Source organism: Lygodium microphyllum, chromosome 29 (assembly GCF_053477565.2).
Source record: "Lygodium microphyllum isolate KBCC chromosome 29, Lygodium_microphyllum_v1.1.10, whole genome shotgun sequence".
Lineage (NCBI taxonomy): Eukaryota > Viridiplantae > Streptophyta > Polypodiopsida > Schizaeales > Lygodiaceae > Lygodium > Lygodium microphyllum.
In genome coordinates, this window is record NC_141163.1 from 58,959,756 (window position 1) to 58,982,606 (window position 22,851).

A 22,851-nucleotide genomic window follows, 5' to 3' on the forward strand; every position below is an offset into this window, starting at 1 on the left:
CGCTGGTGAAAACCTAGCCGTCCAAACCTCTCCGGGCTCTATCGGCTCTTGTATCGGGGGAGTAAGCTACTCCAGAGGTATTATTGCGTCTATCTCCCTTTCGCCTCAACTCCGCTCCTCTCTGGCAGCTTGATACTCGCTACAGCACCTCCTCGTATGCCATCCTATACACCTCTCGCCATGTCCTGATGGTGTGAGCCGGGCTGGCCTCCTAACCAGCCCACTGGATGTGGGGGTGCTCGCCAATCTGTGCCCCATCCTGATCTTTGACCTGGGGGTTTCAGATCACCGGTTGACGGTCTATCTCCTCTTGGCATCTTGAAGGGCTCTGGATTAGGGCCTTATGTAAGCCCTGCCACATGCGGAGTAAGTTGCGTAGGAAAGGTGATCTGGGGGAGGTGATCTGGATTGACGTGAAGATCCATCTCAGGGACGGCCTCCACTCACCGCCGCCTCGGTCTACAATCTTGAAGACCCTCCTGCAATAAAACCTTTCGGGTCTGCTCGCTTGGTGTGAGGCCGTGGACAACTAGCTTGCCCAAGAGGGCCATACTCTGATACTCTAGGTCTATGATCCCAAGCCCTGCCTCTGACCGATGCTGTATGATGGTCGCCCACGCCACTTTGGTCCTTGAATCCTTGGAGCCATCTGACCTTCACCAAAGGAAGTTCCGCACTAGGTGGTGAAGCTACACTATGCAGGATGAGGAGAAGCACCAACATGAGCCGATATACTAGGCCGTCGCTAGGAGAAGCTGGTTAACCCCCAGGGCTTGGCCAACTAGTGAGAGGCGAGCCGTGCTCTAGTACGTCAGCTTTCTCCGGATAGAATCAAGGACAGGAAGAAGCTACTAGGCGGGAATGATGTCGAGGCCCACCTTGAACCCTAGGTACCGGACGGTCTGCCCTCTGCTCACCCATCTAAATCCCAGGTGGACGCTCCACTCCGTGCTAGAGTTTAGGTCTGTGAGGAAACCAACCAACTTTCGCCAGTTGATTTTCGCTCCCACAGCAAGATAGAATACCTTAAGAGCCATCCTCACTCTCTCCAGCGTCAGCTCATCCTCCTCTATGTAGAGTACTATATCATCTGCATACTCTGAGTCTAATAACTTAGTCTCCTCTCTCACTGGAAGTTGGAGGCCGTGTAGTCCGCTCACACGTGTCCTGAGGAAATGGGACATCGCCTCTGCAAAGAGCAGGAACATGTATGGGGCCAGGGGGCAGCCTTGCCGTACCGATCTCTCTAGCCGAAACTCCTATCCATGCCTACCACCTATGAGAACTCTAGTGGTTGCCGATCTATAGAGTGTGGAGACCCTGCGAATCCAAGCCTGAGGGAAACCCAACCTCACCATGGTGCCCTCTAGGAAGTCCTTGTCCACCGTGTCATAAGCTTTCTTAGAATCCAAGAGTAGTACGACCAGTCTCTGCCCATTGTGTTGAGCCCACTCTGTCACCTCAAAGAAGGTGAATACATTGTCCAGTATGGCCCTGGACAAAGCCTGTCTGTGTGTCATGGATGATGTCTGGAAGTAAGGGGCGTAGTCGCCTACCAATCATCTTTGCCAGTGCCTTATAGGCCATTGACAAAAGTGTGGTCGATCTCCAGAAGGAAAGCTCCAACCGGTCTCCCCCTTTGGGGAGAAGACTCATAAGGCCTGGCAAAAGACTCCTTGGCATTTGTCGTGAAGTGAAGATCTCCTGGTAAGCCATTAGTAGGGGGTCCTTCACCACTTCCCAGTAGGTAGTGAAGAAGGCCTTAGAGAGGCCATCCTCTCCCGGGCATTTCTGCCCGTCTTGTGTATGGAAAGCCTTCTCTAGTTCCTTTCCTATGAAAGGGGCTAGGAGGGAGCGTTCCATCTCCTCTATGATGAGGGACGAGATGCGATCCGAGATCTGCTGTCTAAATCGCTGCCCTCTAGCTGAGGCTGTCTCCTGCTGGAACAGGTGACTGTAGTAGCCGGTGGCAATCTCCGTCACCTCGTCTGGGCTAGAACGAGTCCTTCCATACTGATCTCGAAGGCTGTGTATTTGCTCTCTTGAGGAGCGAGGCTAGTGCACTTGGAAAAACTCCTTGCACATCGTATCTCCCTTCCGCACCCAGAAAGCTTTTGAGGTGCGAAAAGAGAACTCCGAGCGCTTGTCCTCTAGGCCAGCAATGGCTGCTCGCGCGCGCACCTCTTGTGCGTGGAGGGTGGGATCCCCTGGTGCCTCCTGTAATAATCTCTGCGTGGCTGCAAGGTCTCGCCGGAGAGCTTTCTCCTCCTCCCAGCTTTGCTGCCTGGTCTTTATGGTTGTCTCTTGGCAGATTCTGCTCGACTCGGCTAGGGCCTTTGCAACCTCCTCTGCGATCCGGTTCATTGTGCCCCACTCCTTGGTCCAAATCTGCTCTATCTGTCTTGTCACCTCCTTCCTCCTATAGATCGAGTTAGGGTTTTGACAAGCTCGTGTGTCTAGGGCAGAGGCTAGGGGATCTAGTGTCAGGAGAACCGGGCAATGATCGAACAATGTGGTGCTTGCCAACTGCCCAATTTGGCCTCCACGAGAGCCACCCCATTCTCCCATATAAAACGTGTCCAACCGCTACAGCAGGACTCCACCTAGCCACTTGTGTTCCCGAGAGAAGTCTAGCGACTTCTTCCTCCTGTGGAAGGCAGGGTCTCTCTAGGCATTGCGTGCTCCTACTGCCAATAGAAAGACCTCCCATGCCTCTTGCTCCTCCCCAACCATACCGTGGTAGTGTCTGCCTCTGCCTTGGTGGTCCTCCAAAGCTTCTAGGTTGTTGAAGTCTCCTCCAACGTGGTCATTGTTTGCTGGCTGTTCCTGCAAATTTCCTTTTTCAGCATGCTGTCCTGGCATTTCAGTTTGCAAATCAGCATTAACAGCTTGCTGTCCTGGCTGTTCCTGTCCATGTAATGTGTCATTTTCATGGGAAATAGCTGGCTGATCATTTCCAGCATCATTTCCTGCATTTACAAGTTCATTAACAGCAGGTATTTGCTGTTGTACAGCGGGCACATTTTGCTGTCCAAAAGGTATTTCTTCTCGGAATACAACCCTACGGACCTCCTCAGTCTTTTCGGGCTGTTTGCGCATGTGATCTTCCCAGAAGATAACGTCATTGCTGCGTACTATTTCCTTTTTTCGGGATCCCATAATTTATACCCCATTTCACCCTCATCACCATATCCTAGGAAAATGCATTTACAGGACTTTGGCTCAAGTTTGTTGCGTTTTTCTTTACGAATGTGCACAAAAGCCTTGCAGCCAAACACTTTCAGATGAGCATATGAAGGTGGCTTTCTCGACTACGCTTCTTGGGGAACTCCCCCCCTTAAAGACCTGTTTGGTGACCGATTAATCAAGTGAACGGTTGTCATAATAGCCTCTGCCCAAAAACCATGGGGTAATGCAACATGAGACAGCATCGTATGGACCTTATCCTGTATGGTCCGATTCGTACGATCTGCAACTCCATTTTGGGGTGGATTACGAGGGGCAATTAGCTCTCTCTTTATCCCTTTGCTGTCACAAAATGCCTGAAAGGCTTTGGACACATATTCCCTACCATTGTCAGAGCGAAGACACTTAAGTGTCTTATATGTCTGATTTTCAGCGAATGCCAAGAATTTTTTAAACTTGTCAAGCACTTCATCCCTGCTACGAATAGGGTAAACCCATACTTTCCGTGTAGCATCATCGAGAAAGGTGACAAAATATTTGTTTTCCCCTAAAGATAATCCTGGCATTTGACATACATCTGAATGTACTAACTCTAGATGAGAAGATTTCAAAGAAAGAGACTTTTTGTGAGACGTCTGTGCATGTTTGCCATAAATACAATGATCACAATGCTCAAAATCAGTATAACGAAGACAAGGCAAGTAACCCAAACGAGAAAGCACTTTCATTCTTGTCGGACTCATGTGTCCCAACCGGCCATGCCACAAAGAAACACTTGGTTGCTCGGTCACGGCAACAACATGGTCAATCACACTAGATACATGATGTGGATACAACGTATCACTCTTGCAACCTTTGGCAATAACCCTAGATCTCTTATAGATCTTTCATTTTCCATCATCAAAGGTGGTATGAAAACCATCATCATCTAGCTGCCTTGTGCTAATCAAGCTCTTCTTGAGCTGCGGTACATGCCGGACATGCTGAAGTGTAAAGACAGAGCCATGTTGAAATTGTAATTGCACACTGCCAATACCTGTAATCTCACATGCATAGTTGTCCCCAAGATGGACAACACCATGTTGACCCCCTGTATAGGCGGAAAACCACTCACGATGAGGGGTGACATGAAAGGAAGCACCCGAATCAAGAATCCAGATATGTATGTCATCATCTGTATTTGCAAGTAAAGCATGTGCAGCAAAATGTGAAGAGACAAATAGTACATCACTCTCACTGTCATTGTCATGAGTGACTACATTCACCTCTTCAATTTTTACATTGCTCTTCTTAGGCCGACTATCCTTTTTCTCTTCCTTGCAATCATATGTGTTCTTGCCTTTTCCTTTCTCTTTCTTCCATTTGTAGCAGTCACGTTTAAAGTGATCCTTCTTGCCACAATGATGGCATTCAATATCTTTACCACGTGATTTACTGCATCCCTTGCCATTATATTTGCCCTTTTGCATTGATCTGCCCCTAGTATGCAAATAACTGGAAGACTTATTGGATGCATTGTTCAGCCGATTCATCTCTTCCATAAGTAGAGCACTCTCTACATCAGCATACAAAAGGATCACATTAGAATTGCTCATAGCAGTCTTGAATGTATCCCAACTCTCTGGTAGAGTGCAAAGCAAGAAAGTACCCTCAAATTCCTCATCAGTCATGAACTTCAAGGCAACTAGCTGGCTGAAATTGGAGTTAAACTCACTCAAGTGAGTAGACATTGCTGTACCTTCTTTCATACACAAATCCATAAGCTTTTTCAACCAATACACTTTACTTCTAGCACTCTTCTGTGCATACAGTTCTTCCAGTCTAGTCCATATAGCATATGTAGAATCCAAACCTTCAATGTTGAAGAGCAAGGCATAAAAAATCGATAGCTCTATGGTTGAGCGTGCAAGCTCATTCAACTCATCCCAATCGTCCTGATCCATGTCCGCAGGCTTTGCCCCTTTAGTTTTGATTGGCTTTGCCTGCTTCTTTTGCAACAGGATATTGTAGCACTGTTTTGCCACACTGCAAAATCATGTGCGCCTTCAAGCTTCTTTATATGCATCAAATTATTGCTGTCATTGCTGTCAGCCATGGTTTTCAGCCCAAATTGACCTACAAACAAGTACCAATCAGCGATAAATGACCACGCAGAAGTATAGATTTCAGATTTGTAATTAAGTTTACAGAAGCACCAAACCAAGTGCTACAACATTGTCCAACTGATTACAGCTGTTCCAAAGGGCATGTGCATCACATTACATGAGAAATCCCAAAATTTCAGCTGCAATTTTTGTTGTACATGTACCTACGGGCATAAAATTCAACACGAACGGTCAAAAGCCCCAAAATTTTGTGCTCAAAGCGTCAAACACACATCTGCATTTCCTCTCTCATGCATAGGACTGTTCAATTTTGCCAAAATAAAGCAATTTCAGCAAAACCCCCAAATTTTACCAAGTGTTGATGTTCAAATTGCGTGGAATTCAACTTGCATGTACATAAAATGACCAAATGCTGCACAAATTTTGCCCAAACTGCAAAAGCCCCAAATTGCATGAGGTCCAATGTGCCTCAATGTCGAGAAATTGGGTTAATTTCAGCCCAATTTGTGCATGTACATGAAAAGCCCCAAATGTCGGGGACAAAATGTCACAAATTCCTGCAAATTTTGAGACGAATATCACTGTTTTATCTTGCTCGCACCAAATCTGGACAAATCCCCAAATTTTCCAAGTCCTGCGTGCACTAATTTCAGTGAAATTGAAAGAATTTCACTAAAATGTGAAAAACTCCAAAATTCCCGGGAAAATGTGCATCGACTTTTCAATTTTTGAGTCAGATTGTCCAATTCAGTGTTGAGATTTCCAGAATCGAGAAAAGCCCCAAATTTCTGAGCCGATTTTGCACAGAGCTGAGATTTTGTGCTTACGCACGTGAAACCTTGTCAGTGGGTAAAAGAAATTCCAAAAAAGATTGAAATTTTGGAAAAATTCTGACGGGTCCGTTGATCCGTCAATCGTGCGTTGTGATGCTCGCCTATTTGCTGTTACGTGCTGGTCGCCCCGTTGAACACGACGCCTGTCACAGGTCCCTCACGCCGTGTTAGCTGGTCGCCGTACAATCGCCCCGTCGCATGCGGTTGTCGCCTGTCACGTGCAGTTGTCGCCTGTCGCCGTGCAACTGTCACTTGTCGCACGCTTGGTCCATGCTTGCTGCAGTCGACTGTCACTGCTTGCAGCTTACACCTGTGACTCTCTTGCTCGCCTTTGAGCTTTCGTTAGGAGGAAAAACTATGGGGCATGCAAGTACGCTTTGACGCAAGTTTGGACGGCGAACTCCAGTCCTCCATGGTGGCCCTTGGCCGAACCAGAGGGGTAATAGATGCTCCAGGTGTGTGGTACCATCAATGCATCTATCAGCCAAGTTGAGAGTTGTGACTCTGTACATTGGTAGAAACAGGTTGCCTGTGCTAGGGGCTACTTGATCACATCCCTTGGAGCTCTCCACTGTGGGGGGGCTTGAAAGATCATGCTCACGTGTGGTACCTCGGCTCCAGCCCACCAATTAATGCCCATCATGCAACCAGGCCATTGCTATGCAAACAGTGCTAGTCCTTTTTCTCCCATCCACTGGGAGGTGTGGTCCGCCACCTGACTCTTCAAATCCTCCTCAATCTGTGTCATTGTCCAATCCCCCGAGTGAGAGGACTGAAGGAAAAAAGTGTAGTTAGATCCATATGGTGGTGGTAGTAGATGGACCTTGCCCCTCCTTGACTTACGTACCACGAAGATCCCCACCTCTAGAGGTAGTGGGAACTCTCCACGCTTCACAACTCTTAGGTAGGACTATGGGCCACTGCAGAAGAACTCTTGTGGCAACAATTGTGCATGTTTGGGGAAAGTGTGACGGGCGGCAGGGGCAGATGAGCTGGTGGTTGTGTGGGAGGGGGAACACTGCTAGTGCGAGGAGGATCTGGGCGTGTGTGGCTCATCGCCACGTGTGGGAGGAGGGGGGTGGGTCTAGGGGGGGATCTCCTTAAACGGGTGCGGATCAGGGGGGGTGCTCGGCAGGGGGGTGGTGGGGGGTCGGGGGATGGAAGGATGGTCGGAGGCATAGTTGTTTTCAGACACGTCTGAAATGAATTTCAGACGTCTGTAAACATCTGAAAAACAAACGTCTGAAAACCCCATATCAGACTTGACGTTTTTCTAAATTAAAAAATGTTGACGACTTTACACAAAAGCATACAGAATGTGGTCGCCTTTATCTGCCGACTCTTTCCCTAGATCCAGGCAGTCTGAAACACACACTCCCGAGGAATCGTGACTGAAAACAACAGAACTCAGCCTGAGGAACTCACGAGTCTGAAGTCTGAAGTTTGAACTTTGAACCTTTGGAATATGAAGTTTGAAGACTGAAGTTGTTGCCACTGGCCAGTTGGAACTTGGAAGTTGGAACATTGAAGTCTGAAGATTCAAGAGAAGATTACAGGCCTCTCTCTCAGTTTGTAAGTTCTGTGCAGTGTGAGGTTATCTGAGGCTCTGAGGCTCTGAGCTGAGCTCTCTCTCTCTCTCTCTCTCTCTCAGCCTTCAAAGTTTAAACTTCAAGTTCAAAGACTGCATAGTGCAGACTCTAGAGTCCAAACTCCAGAGCACTGCAGAATTCAGATTGGTGACTGGTCAGTGGGTCACAGCAAAATTACTATTATGTCATGACTTATGACTCGTGTCTTCATTAAATTTGTATCAGATTTTAACTTTTGAAGATGGGAAGAAAGCGGAAAGCTGAATGGGATCATGTTACTGTTGTCAAAATAGTTGGAAAAGGGCAGAATACATGTAAATGCAAATATTGTGGACACACTTGGGATGGTGGCCCACTACGCATAAGGGCACATATTTTGGGATTGTCAGGGCTTGGTGTGGAAAAATGCACTGCTGCACCACAAAGTGCAAAGGATATATGTCGTAGATTGCATGTGGGTGTTGGAGGGCAAGGGTTCACAACAAACATTGATGCAGCTGTATCTGATTTGGGAGATGCTTCTCATGTCAGTGGGCGTGGCTCTAGCAATGTAGATGTAAGTGTTACTGTTGGGTAGCCTGGACAATCAAGCTCTCAAGAGCATGTGAGCAAAAAAAAGAAAGTGGCCAAATCACAGGGTGCTTTAGCAAAAGCATGGGATTTGCAAGCAAGAAAGGAGGCAGATATTGCTGTTCGTCGCTTCTTCTATGCAGAGGATATTCCATTTTGGAAAGCAAAGAGCCCATATTTTCTTGGCATGCTAAAGGCAGTTGGGCAAGTGGGTCAGAGCTACAAACCACCTTCGTATAACAGTCTACGCACGAAGGACCTTGTGGAGGAGGTCAAATGCATTGACCGTGAATTGCTTGACATTAGGGAGAAGTGGAAGAGATATGGATGCAGCATTGTCTGTGATGGATGGTCAGATGCAAGGCGTAGGCCTATTATAAATGTTATGGCTACATCTATTTATGGTTTAGTGTTTTTAAAAGCTGTTGATACTAGTGGTGAATACAAGTCTGGGGAGTTTATCTTTGGCATCTTGAAAGATGTGATCCTTGATATTAGCCCAGATTATGTGGTGTAGGTATGTATGGACAATGCAACTAACTGCGTGAGAGCAGGTGATTTGATTGAGCAGGAGTGGCCTAATATTTTTTTTACTAGATGTACATGCCATTGCTTGGATCTTCTGTTAGAAGATATTGGGAAGCTTGCTTGGATTGCCCCTGTGTTGGCTAAAGCAAATAAAGTTGTCACATTTGTTACACGTAAGCATACAATATTGGCACTGTATCGTCAATTCAGTCAAAAAGAACTATTGAAGCCATCGACCACACGGTTTGCTTACATGTTTATCATGTTAGTGAACTTGTTGGATGAGAGATGCTACAATGGTTTATGGCGTATGGTTGTTAGTGATGTCTAGGTAAGGAAGAAAGCTTCACGTACAGTAAAGGGAATGGAAGTAGCTGAGATTGTTTTGGGTGCATGTTTTTGGAATGATGCCAAGATGATCGTTAAGATTTGTGCACCTATTCTTAAAATCCTCGGTCTTGCTGATAGAGAAGGGACCACGATGGGGCTTTTGTATGAGATGACAGATCGGATGATAGAGAAAATGGATTCCTTGGAAGGAGTGACTGAGTCTAGGGTGTAAGAAATCAAAGGCCTTTGTGTTGACAGATGGGATATGATGCACTCCCCCTTACATGCTGCAGCCTTTGTTTTGCATCCTATTTGGAGAGCCAAGAATCCTGATAGCGATAAGGAGGTGCATGAAGGATGGATGACAGTGATAGAGAGGTACACAAAATATGATGTGGATATGTAGGGTGTTCTATGTGATGAGCTTGACATGTACAAGTCGGAATCAGGTGCATTTTCTCGGCCACTTGCAAGAGATGAGAAAAGAATGCATCAGGGTGTGAAATGGTGGGAGACATTTGGCCCATGCGTACTTAGATTGCAGCAATTGGCTTTAAGAATACTCTCACAAGGATCTTGTGCCTCTCCTTGTGAGAGAAATTGGAGCACATTTTCACTGATTCAAACAAAGAGAAGGAATAAATGGCTTCCAAAATGTACTGAGCAGCTTGTATATATTCATACAAATTTTCGTCTTATCAATAAAATTAAGGAATCAGGCTATGAAAAGATTGAGGTTACATTGGACATGCTTAACAAGGAGAAGGATGATGATAGATTGCTTGCATTGCAGCATATACGAGAGGAAGAGGACATCGTAGCCTCATTGCCAGTGCCACAGAGGGAGGCAAGCACTAGTGATGCTCCTGGCTCGAGTTCTCTTGGTCCACATCAGAGGGAGGATGATGATGATGATGATGATGATGAGCAGGAGGAGGAGGAGGAGGAGGAGGACTGCACTCTTGAGAATGATGAAGATGATGAGTAGATTAGTTGATGACAGATGAATCATGAATCATGATATATGATGTGATTCTATTATGCAGTTTTCAGTTTTGCTTTTGGTTGTTCCCTTTCAGTTTTTAGTCTACTATGCAGTTGGCATTGGGCAACTTGGCTTGAATCTTGATGACAGATGTATCATGTATCATGTCAATTCCTTGAAAGTTGAATGATGAATGATGAATCCTTCTATATTAACTCAAACTCTTGAGTCTCAGTTTTCAAAGTTCAAGAGTTGTGCATTGTTCTTTTATTTTGAAATTAGCACATGTTTATCATATCTTAAAGTTATGTATTTTTCTCATATTTTGTTAAGAATATGTTAAAAAATTAGGGTCATGTATGATTCAGGTGTAGGGTCTGAATCATACTCGTTTTATACTTTCATACGCGTTTGTGTTTGACGTTTGATTCACGTATGGAAAAACTATGGTCGGAGGTATGTGTCCGGTGTAGGGGTTGTGGACCACGGTCAGTGGGGGGGCATGGGAAACCGGGAGGGAGGTGTGTGGGGGTTGTGGGATCTCAGGCGAGGAAGTCTGTGGTGCAGGTGATGGATGTGGGGCCTGTGGTCTTGTCGGGTGGGGCGGGCGGCCGGGGGGGGGGGGGGGAGATGCAGAGCGCTCTGCCGAGGTGGCGTCGCTCTCTCTTCTGCCCCCTGCTGTCGAGGTTGGGTTTGAGGGGCTGTCTGCGGCCCCCCTTGCCGTCTCCCTCTCTGTCGTCTCTAGACCCGTGTGAAGCCGTCAACGTCCACCTGTGGGCCTGTCGACGGAGCTGCCTTGGCTTGGAAACACGTACAATTTGCTGCTTGATCCCCAAAGTCATGGCAGCGCAAGTAGTGCCCTGGTTGCCTAGTCACAATGACCTGTTGCCTAAAGGAGTGACCTTGAGCCTCAATCTCTAGGAACTTTGGTATGCTTTTTGTGTCTTTCACGGCTACTTGTACCTTTGGAACTCCTGCAGTTGTCGCTGCATCCCCGAAGGAAGCAGAGAGAACCGTGCCAAAGAGCCGACCAAAGTTCTCCACTAATTGGCGGTACTCTACTGCAATATCGGGGAAACGTAGGGTGACCGGGTGTTTGAGAAAATTGTTGTGGAGCGCAAAAGACTCCACTGTAAAGCTGCTATACCAGGGAACCATGTAGATGACCCCCTTTGTGGAGGCATAAGGCGATTTCTCCACTAACTCACGGGCTGTGTCTGCAGAGGTGAGTGAAACCATAGATATCCCTCGGCCCATGAGAACTGCTTCCCTAATCTGCGCTGTGCCAATGGGCAGTGTGGAGTGGAGCCAATCTCGCAACTGGGCCCTCGATGGGGAGTGCCCAACGACCTGACCAAAGATTGTTGTTTCTTTCAGCTCCAACTGTGTGGCCCGGACGGCCAAGAGCTGTTCCTCAGAAAGGATGATGCGCAAGGTGTTTGATTGGGGGGACTGAAACCAACCTTCCTTCTCGATTAGGGTGGTTTAACCTGATTAAGCACTTAATTACAGCAATCAGCAAATGAACATAAACTGAAATGCTCACTTTACCTTCATAAACTTGGATAGTGGACACCTTGTTGGCCCCAAAACTGGCGCCCCTTTCGGTATTTCTTTAATTTCAATTGCTGATGGATAAATTACAAGCCGAGATTTCACGATCCCCTTGGCTGATTCAAAAGCCCCTTGCTGTTCCAATAATCAGCAAAGCATTTGGGCAAATTGCCCCTTGATTTTCACTCAGGACTTGGTCTAATGGAACCCCAATCGGTCAAATGCTGTCCCAAATTCACAATAGATGGGCTGGCATCTGAAATCCTCACAATTCCACGAATTTCCGGTGCTGATTTCAGTGTACAATGCCTTTGACTGATGGCACGGGTCCCAAGGTGCCTGCTAAACCCTAATTTCTGCTGTAAATTGGGGTTTATTGCAGAAATTACAGATCAGCCCACAAAAAATGGCCGAAATCTCCTCCAAATGGCTGAGAATTGGTGAGAATGGCTGAGCACAGGCTGAAGGAGATGAGAGAATGCTGTAAAGAGAGAAATTTTTGAGATTTGTCACGAAGAACTAATCAAAATCAGTTGCTGCCCTGCTGAACCAGCCCCAAACGGATGCACCAACAACAATAGGAGCATCAGAGACTGTGATCTTCAGGAGAAAGTGCATCAGTAGCAATTGCCAGCTTCCCAAGGTCAAGAATATGCAATCTCCATCACCAAAATGGTCTCGAATGGCTAGGAAATGACCCCAAAAGTTGGCAGCAATAGTCCAACACCTCTTTCCAACAGCTCCAAAATGAAAAAACGAGATTTCCCTCTCCCTTCAGCCCTATTTAGCCTTTCCCCCACATCGATTTTCAGTAATTTTCAGCCATTTAATTAATTTTCAGAATTAATTAAATCCAGCCCTTAATCCATGCCCAGAAAACTGACCTTGTCCATCCAAAAATTAATTGGCTAGGCCATTTGCAACCCAAAGTGGTCGCATGCATTAATTGACCCTTGGACAAGCATTAATCCATTAATTAATGCCTAGTCCCTAGTGTCACCACTGACACTTAATGGCTAATTGATGGTCCTAGGGACAAATTGATACCAAAATTCACCTAAAATCTAATAAGTGTAACTTGTTACAACTTTTGCCTTTGACACCCAATTGTTTCACAGGGTCCTTCGGCCTTCAACTGTGAAAAAGTAGCTTGCACCTTACATGTGTATCTTTTAATTGCACATTTGATTAATCCTTTAATCAAATGTCAATTAAACATAAGCAAAGCATCAAATTTTAACGTCCTCGTGACAGACCACGCCCTTGAACTCCTTGCAATCGTCCTCGATTGCAGTGTAATGTGTCAAAGCAAACAATATTGCACTGGAATTTTCACAAGGCATCATAGTCAACACAACATTGGCCACTTGTAGCTAATTATCTCATATGCCCACCATCTGCTGAAAATTTCCAGTCAGCATAAACATAACATAAAGCTCAACAATAGTCCAGAACTGTTGCCAGAAACTCATCGGATGCATCCCAAACTCTTGTCTCTCAACAGTGCTGAGTACACAACCATAGTAAAGCATAAACCGAGCCGAAACCATGGCTGAATTGTCAATGGTATTCAATACACATGTTGCTGTCCATAGAACCAGCCGAATACCACTGAAACTAATGATCATACACTGAAAACCAGCACTCGGTAATCAGTCTCTCATGATCATAACCTGATGCGAATGTACAGTTGTAGAGCTGTACTGAAAACCATACCCATTTGCATACATACCATAGTGACTAGTACACTGAATAGTGGTCTCATGGCAGACATACTGTCAGCACAGTACCTTGGATGCATGCTGAATACATTCGAGATCCACTATATACAAGAGCAGTCCATTCTTGGAGGAGTGGAAGTGCTACCTTCCCCTTGAGTATCAGGTGGTACTCTGGACCCTTGCCTTGCTGAACCTGAAAGAGCCCGATCCAAAGTCAACTCTAACTGAAAGGCATCAAGGTAAAGCTGCAACAACTAAGGATGGTGTAACGTGTCCACCTGTTCTCTTTTAGGACACGTCTTAGTAGTCTATCGGAAAGAGAGTCTAGAAAGCTCCGTCTGGCACTCCGATGGAATGTTACGGGGTTTGCGATCTAGGACTTTCCGTGTCTGCCAGGTAGCGGAAGTATTTCGGCCGTTCCCACTTAGGACCGACCTGAATCAGGGTTTCTCCTAATGGTCACTTTTCTAAACGGCAGCTAGCGACGAACCCCCAAGCGAACTACTTTACGCAGAAACGCCAGGGATGAAGCGGATTCATGTTGCACTTGGTTCAAGGAGAATGGGAAATGAGAGGGATGCAAGGCTCAACCTCTCTGCCCATAATGCATAGTCCCATTCCGTTCCCCTAAAACATCATAAATCGGGATTCTAGTAACCTAAAACCTAGGTCAGCACCCTTGCTGTTCATTTCCTTTGAGAAGAGATTCTTGCTTTCCATTTCGATTGAGAAACGTTTCTGGCCAACCGGGACCACCCATCTGTAGGACGGACCCATGGCCACATCTACCGCACTTTCCTCAAGGTTGCTTTAGTTGTCTAATTACCTACCACATTTAGTTGGACATGCATCAAGTAGCTTCATTAATTAGCCAGTTAGACACTGGTTCCTTCACTTAATCTTAGCACTTGACATAGAAAAACAATGTCAAACAAGTTTCTTTTCAATAGTTTATCTTATTTATCTTTGGAATACATCCATAAAGTCCAGTCTGCAGGCTAATCCATAATCCGCCCGAAGGTAATCCATAATCCGCCCGAAGGCTATCCAGCAATCCACAGGGATTACTAATCCAAGATTCCGCCCGTAGACTAGTATGCGGGCCTCGAGATCCAATCCCGAGTCACGTTGGCCTCTTGTGTAGGGCCTGGAAGGCAAGGGATTTACGGCCAGAGCCCCCCCTGGCACCCAAGCGTCCTCTTGCTCTAAGTAGCGCTCAGCGGAGAGACCTCACGTGGCGGGTTCGGTCCACGTTCCCAGCGTGGCTAACAACCCCCTTGGTTAGGGTTAGGCAAATAGTCGGGGGTAACTGAAGCTGCCTCTCCCTTCATGCCTTCAACCTGAAGCATTAATTAACTTTCCATCAATTAGTTCCTTGAGCAAACAATGTAAACAATGCTCCTAAACTGTTACAAGCACAATCAAACCAGTGGTCGTTTATTTGGCCAACTGCTAAGGAGTGAATCATTCTCTCCGAATGCATCCAACATTCGATCCGGGATCAATTGCAACTTGGCAAGATTCCCAAGGGTTTGTTTGTTCACCCTTTTGTCCTTGGGTTGGGGCCATACCATGTTAACCCAACTTAACCAAAACCTTAGGTTTCATACATTAACAATAAATCCTGGTGACCATGTCGCTCCAAGTTGTTGACTGATCTTTTGCTTCCAAGCAAATACCTAATTTTCCTTAACTTGGCAATTTTTCCCCAAGAAAGGTGATGTAAGAGGATGACTACTCATCCTCGTGCAAGTTAAACTTGCACAAGAATCTGCCAACCTCATTCCAAGGAATGGCAAAACTCTCTCATGTTCAAACCATAAGACCATGCGACGTTGCTACTTGTTGCACAAGTGTCGCATCTATTCCATGGGATTATTTCACCCATTGAACGGTGTTTTCTGGTCAAGGAATTATGTTTAGACAAGAAGCAGGGTTTAGGGTGTCTTCTTATCCAACCCAATCCTAAATGCACTAGGCCGATCGGTCCTAGGGATTCCAACTCAATCCGAGTTTTAGCATTTGAACGACTGATCCTTAGGGTAGAAACCCTAGATCGTATTTGCAAGAGCGTCCAATTGACCCAACATTGCGTGAATGTGGATAGATCCTTTGGGTATGAGGGTTTTGACTTGGCAACAAGTGCGAAACTAGGCCAAATCCTTAACGTGCTAAACCCTAGTTAGCACTTGGGGTATTTATCGTATTGATTGAACCATGCCTATACAAATCCCTTGCGGGTGAGGTGATTAGATAATTCGATCTACTTGTCTTGCGACAAGGACGAACCATTCCTAGAGATGTTAACTTGATCTAAAGGAAAAAACTAGTTGCAACATGTCACAATTCACGTAAACACGCGATTCATTGCTTCTATGTACCACTACATTCGCAATAACCCTATCCTTCCTTGTTAAAATCAAAACGCATGATAAATTGAAGGATAACTTACATAGGACCTACTAGGATTTTACATTCAAGAATCATGCATGCAACTCTTTTTCTAAGCTTTAGAATTTCATGCTTTAATAAACCATGCAACCTTTCCCTAAATACAACTCTTGATGAATGAATTTTGCGCACGACGAATGTACAACAAGCAATCCTTCCTTGTTAAAATCAAAACGCATGATAAATTGAAGGATAACTTACATAGGACCTACTAGGATTTTACATTCAAGAATCATGCCTGCAACTCTTTTTCTAAGCTTTAGAATTTCATGCTTTAATAAACCATGCAACCTTTCCCTAAATACAACTCTTGATTAATGAATTTTGTGTACGACGAATGTGCAACAAGCAATCCTTTTCTAACTACAACGTAGTTAAATGGAATTCATGCCAATTAAAGCTAGAGTTAACCTATTCCATGCAAGCTCATAGAATCATTTCCATGCTCTGCTATTTCCTACGGGTGTTAACGACCTTTCCCTAATGAATCATTATAATGAAGATATTGCCTAAAAATGCGACACATGCCTAATCTTTCCATGTCTAGTCAAAGGTGCACTTAATAATTTCAACCTTATAATGATAGGCAATAGGTGTTCTAGGCTCGTCACTTTGAAATGCATGTCAGGGCAACATACTATTAAGGACGTTAGATGGATAGACAATTTCTTTATATTGAAAATACTAATGACCCAATTTCATGTTATGAATTAATTCTGGTAATTGTTCAAATAGTCAATTTATTTCCAATTGCATTTAACTAGGCTAGGTGAATTTGACATGCATAGGTGCTTCCTAATCCATGAAGTTATCGTGCTTCATGCATTACTTTTGCGTGGAATCAAAATAGTAAAAATGTGGGCTTGTGGGCTTGGGGAGATGTCCACGTGAATGTTAGGAGAAGAACCTCCCACAGGCGCGACTTGCGACTTCTTGGGGGCCATCATAGGCATGATTACGGACTTCCGGTTTGCCTTTGCCCTTATGCGATCTGTGAATCTCCTCAACCTTGGTAAGTAGCCTCAAGATCTTGCCCTTCTTCCTCGTACGCAGGAGATACCTTCACGGAACTTCGGATCTTTAAAAGGCCGGGGCTTGTGAGACTTGGGCTTAAGGGAGGCCTTGTGGGAAAAAACTTATGGTATTGGGGCTTTACGAGAACTTGCGGGAATGGAGCTTTACGAGGGCTTGCGAGAATTGGGATTTTTACGGGCAGGCTTATGGGATTTGGGCTTTTACGAGGAAGCTGCGAAAATAGAGATTAATGAGCTCGGTTTTAAACCCGGGAAGGCTGCAGGAACAAGGCCCAAAGCCTTATCCCTTAGAAGCTGTGGGAATGGGTCTTATGGAAGCTCCCCTCTCTTAGAAGCTTAATAAGAAGCTTCTAAGAAGCTTTTGGTGTATCCAGAACATGACGTACATAATGAATGGGGAGGAGTGTGACGAATCGGATGGCGCCAATGTTGAAGACGAGTGGCGGCGATGGGTGGCGGCCTGGCAGCAATCACAGAGGCGGCATACAGCAGGCGTCGGCGGCGAGCCACAGAGGCGGCATACAGCAGGCGTCGGCGGCGATTTCTCCTTCCCTCCTCGATTTTGCAGCATGGCGCCGTCCTTTGCTCTCCCCCCTCATCACCCACTAAGGGGGGGTTTATATAGGGCTTAAGGGGGTTGGGGAGAGAAGCTCCTCACGTGGCCTTTGCATGGCTTCCCCCCCCCCCCCCCCCCCCCCCCCACTTATGCAGCCCACAACTCCACCTAGCCCATCCCTCCCCACAGTCCCTCTCCTCCAGCCATGCATCGGATGGGAAAAAGGGATAAACATAAAAAAAATTTGCATTAATATTATCCATTTTGCCCCTCCCAAGAGGGTGTTTCCCTGCGGTTATGCGGATTTGAACCCCCGGGCTCGATTTTCCAATGCGGAGGTCCCGTTTTCACGTGCGTGGGTTACGGATTAAACTGCCGGCAATCACAATGCGGAAGATAACCTTGCATAGGGTTTACGCGGCGTGCGGGGAGTCAAGTTTGGCAATATTTCGAGGGGGAGTATTATAGATGGTCTGCCAAGTTATCCTCTTCCATCCATTTAGCATCCATTGGTAAACAGTTGTGAAATTTCACCCAATAGCTTATGGAAGCTTTACCTTTGACCTTTTCTCTTTATGTGCCAAAATCTGCTCAGATACCAATATCTTATTCAGCTCCTCTACATTGGACTAAATTTCAGCAGATATATCCTTAGGCACATCAGCATAAAAAGGCCTCAACAAGCTCACATGAAAAGCATAGTGTATCCACTAGTGTAGAGGCAATTTCCATGATAGCCAGCATTAAATGAAGCATTTGCATGACCAGCACTCATTCCTTGAGCCCCAAAAGCACGACAGGGTATCGATGCTTGCCCCTATGCGTGATTTTGCACACCAAGCATCATACCGATGCCACCATACATCGGATTATGCATTCCATGAGCCATACCCGAGTGCATTGGGTTATGCAAGCCATGCATTGGTTGCTGAAAATTATGGGGAGGTGTGCCATACATTCCCACATTCAGTCGCTCACCCACCATAGCATGAAAAATTGTGCTACCACCAAAGTAAGCTGGCTGCCTCAAATTCTCATGCAAACCTTGCTGTCCAAAAACCATAGGATTAGCATTTACATCATGAACTTGCATTTGCATTTCTTACCCAACTGGCACCAACTGCTTTTGACCATGAGCATTTTTAGGAGCATCTTGAAAAGGCTTTGGCTTGTTCTTTGGTGGATCTGATTGTCCCGAAGTTCTAGAAGAGGATTTTCTCTTCTTGCCCTTGTTGTCCTTCGTAGGAGTGTTCCAAAACCGAGTAAACTGAGGATCTTTTGCCAATTCAACAAAGATATTGGCTGCTACCCTCATTCAATTCTTGAATGCAACATCGAATTCTATTTCCCCTTGTTGATCATCATCCTCTTTCTGCATTGAGGGTCCAACATCTTGGCCTTCAGCCACATTTTCAGCATGTTGTCCATGATTCGTGCCTTGTCCAAGATCAGGCATTGCATTTCCTTCTTCCCCATGTGAATGTGCATCATGAGAGGCATCATCACTGCTTGATTGTATCCCACTGTATGAAGACATCTTGCTGTAATTTCTCAGCTGAGCACAAAAATCAGCATTAGCACAAAGCTTTGGCCTGTAATCAGGTGCCTCGGGCCCACCAAATCAAGAGATTTGATGTATCCCGGCAATGGAACTATGTAACCAGCCCTCCTTCTTGGAATGGGTGGTGATAACCTGATTTAAGAGTTAATTACAGCAATAAATAAATGCACATAAAATGAAATACACACTTTACCATAACATTCTTGGACAGTAGACACCCTGTTGGCCCCAAAATTAGCGCCCCTTGCGGTATTTCTTTAGCTTTCATTCAATTGGAAGGAGTACAACTCGAGATTCTTCAATCTCCTCTTGCTAACCAATTGCTCTTGCTGTCATAAATGACCAGCAAGTCTTTTGAGTCATTTGCCTCTTGATTCACCCAGGACTTCTTCTCCAATTTGACCCTTGGTTGGCCAAATGTTGCCCCATATCAATTCGGGATGGGCTGGCTCTTGAAATCCCTTGATAATCTTCAATTATCAGCTTGCTGATTTCAGTCCCTTGAGCCTTCAATCTCTGGCACGGATCCCAAGGTGGCTGCTAAACCCTAATTCCTGCTGTGAATTAGGGTTTACTGCAGAAATTACAGATCAGCCCACCAAAAATGGTTGAGATCTCCTCCGAATGGCTGAGAATTGGTGAGAATGGCTGAGCATAGGTTGAAGGAGATGAGAGAATGCTGTAGAGAGAGAAAATTTTGAGATTTGTCATGAAGAACTAATCAAATTCAGTTGCTGCCCTGCTGTACCAGCCCCAAACGGATGCACCAACAACAATAGGAGCATCAGAGACTGCGATCTTCAGCAGAAAGTGCATCAGCAGCAATTGCTAGCTTCCCAAGGTCAAGAATATGCAATCTCCATCACCAAAATGGTCTCCAATGGCTGGGAAATGGCCCCAAAAGCTGGCAGCAACAGTCCAACATCTCTTCCCAACAGCTCCAAAATGAAAAAACGAGATTTTTCTCTCCCTTCAACCCTATTTAGCCTTTCCCCTACTTGCACGGGAAAGTTTTGCCAAGTTGCAGCTTACTTAATCCATTTTTAGCAATTTCCAGCCATTTAATTACTTTTCAGAATTAATTAATTCTGAAAATTAATTCAGCCCTTAATCCATGCCCAGAAAATTGACCTTACCCATCCAAAAATTAATTGGCTAGGCCATTTGCAATCCAAAGTGGTCCCATGCATTAATTGACCCTTGGACAAGCATTAATCCATTAATTAATGCCTAGTCCCTAGTGTCACCACTGACACTTAATAGCTAATTGATGGTCCTAGGGGCAAATTGACACCAAAATTCACCTAAAATCTAATAAATGTAACTTGTTACAACTTTTGCCTTTTGACACCTAACTTTTTCACAGGGTCCTTCGGCCTTCAACTGTGAAAAAGTAGCTTGCACCTCACATGTGCATCTTTTAATTGCACATTTGATTAATCCTTTAATCAAATGTCAATTAAACATAAGCAAAACATCAAATTTTCACGTCCTCGTGACAGGGACACTCCTGGAATGCACTAGCGTCTGACCAGAGGTTTCCATTGCGCGTCCCTGCTAGGACCTACCACTCACTCTGTTGCGTTGTCGAAGGGGGGGGGGGGGGATGCTGCTGTAGGGGAAGGGAGCAATAGGAGGGGAGGAGGGCCGATGGCGAGGAGGGGGGGTGGGGGATGCTTGTTTACAGGGTGGGGGGTAGTGTTGGACACTGCCGTAATCCATCTGGCGTGTATTTATCCGTCTTGATGGTGTGTAGTTTTAGTTAAGCACCACTCAGTTTTTCCTTTTTCAGCCTATGACAGGAAGGCAAGGGGATCAGGCCAACAGGCGGAACGGAAGAAGAGGGGTAGGGTTAGGCAGGGAGGGGGAGAGATGGCGGAAGGTGGGAAAGCAGGTAGGCGTGGGTGAGGCAAAGACAACGTTGGGGGGGGGGGGGGGCACACCAGGGAGCAGTGCTCCCTAGGGAGGGGAAGTCGGTGGGGGGAGTAAATGGAGTAGAGGTGGGGGAGGAGGCGGCGGGTAGTTAGTGTGGGGGAGGAAGCGAGGGAGTAGAAAGGGCAGAGGCGGGGGAGTAGACAGAGTAGAGGTGTGGGGTAAGGCGGTGGCCAGTCAGTATGGGGGAGAGGGGGGATTAAATGGGGTAGAGGCAGGGGACCACGAGCAGCAGGCGGGGGGGAAGAGAGGGTAGGAATGATAGCGGGCGGAGCAGAAACAACATACACGATGGCAGGAGCAGAGGTGTGTATCTATATACTTTGGTTGGACAATAAACCCATCTTGAGAGAGATGTAGGAAGTGGCTTTGGTAAAACTCCATCTTTGGTCCTAGAGGGAGAGGTGGCCGAATCCAAGTCCTCTCTATCTCAATTCTTAGGACATTGGCTTTGGCGACTGAATTCAACTCAGGTTGGCTGAGGCGGAGTGTAGGATAGTATAAGCTATAGTCAAAGGGTGGGAGCCAATTGATGTCCAATCCATGTAAGCCCGTCCAAGGTACCATCTATGAATACCGACATTCCTTCTCACCCATCTTTGCTAGCTGTCTAGAGGAAGTCATTGCTAATCTAGGTTATCTGTGGCATGGGAGCTTCCATATCGTGTGTGAGAAAGTCATTGCTCCATTGCTCTGATGAGTGCCTTCACAACCTTAGGTGCTACACCAAACTCTCCTTTGGTGATAGGGGGTGGGGTCGAGGGCTCACTCCTAATCGTGTATGATATCATCATCGCGTCAATGGTCTCTCTATGTGATCCCAACCATCATAGCGGTCTCTCTCTGGCTAGTTTGGTCAATAAGCGGACTCGATCATTTATGACATAGGTGTTGGGAATAAAGGCCATCGTGCCTTATATGTGCACGAGTGTGAACACACCCTTAGCACATTTGTACTTTTATATATATCTATCCGAAAAACCTAAAGAGGTACAGTAGTATTTTGTACCCAAGAACATCGTGTCTCACTCTCTACTCTGCACACACGCACACACACACACACACACTCTCTCTCTGTTGTGAGAAAGCATTGCGAGTCTCGATCCTCGCGCTCTTTGTCTTGACAATCTGGTATCAGAACTGTGGCTAAGGTGTTTGCGCTTCTTAGAGTCCGTGCATGTTAGCTTGTCAATGTTCTTTCACTGGACAGACAAGCAACATCTTGTGCAGTCACACACAGGTCAAAAATGTCGTTTTAGTCTGTCGCAGGCCAACAGGCCACCTCAGATTGCACGATAGTTGCTCTTGGAGAGTAGGTTACAAACAAGTCGCAGGCAGGGAGTAGTCGGCGACAGACAAGTTGCAGGCAGGCTGCAAGCGACACACTGCAGGCAACCTTGCTGCAGTCGACCAAACCGGTGACCAGCGTCCAGCGCGGGTGCGATGAAGTGGGCAGGTGGAGGCAGACCAGGTACGCACGTGATGACGGGACTTCAAGCACCGGCAGGCGTGACAGCCGTCACACGAGGAGTTAGGGTCAAGGCACCCCCTCCCCGTCATTTAAAAAATAAATAAATCAGTTTTCTGTTAAAATCTCTTTTGCCCCTTTCCTTTGCGGTATTCGTAGGTGTAAGCATAGTTCAGGATTTTGGGCAGATTTGTGTAAAAAATTTGGGGATTTGTCCAGATTTGATGCGAGCAAGACACAACAGTGATATTTGTCTTAGAAATTGTAGGAATTTGTGACATTTTGCCTCCGACATTTGGGGCTTTTCATGTACATGCAAGAATTGGGCTGAAATTTACCCAATTTCTCGACATTGATGCACATTAGACCCCGTGCAATTTGGGGCTTTTGCTGTTTGGGCGAAATTTGTGTGTCATTTGGTCATTTTATGTACATGCGGGTTTAATTC

The 22,851-nt window shown here is 46.0% G+C and overlaps 1 protein-coding gene and 1 pseudogene across 2 annotated transcripts in view; both read left to right on the top strand.

The window, feature by feature from the left end:
• LOC148010681 (2-oxoglutarate (2OG) and Fe(II)-dependent oxygenase superfamily protein) overlaps positions 1-22,851 on the top strand; it is a 153,878-nt gene that overhangs the window by 45,674 nt on the left and 85,353 nt on the right. The window lies entirely within an intron of this gene.
• LOC148010682 (uncharacterized) lies at positions 7,955-10,129 on the top strand (annotated as a pseudogene).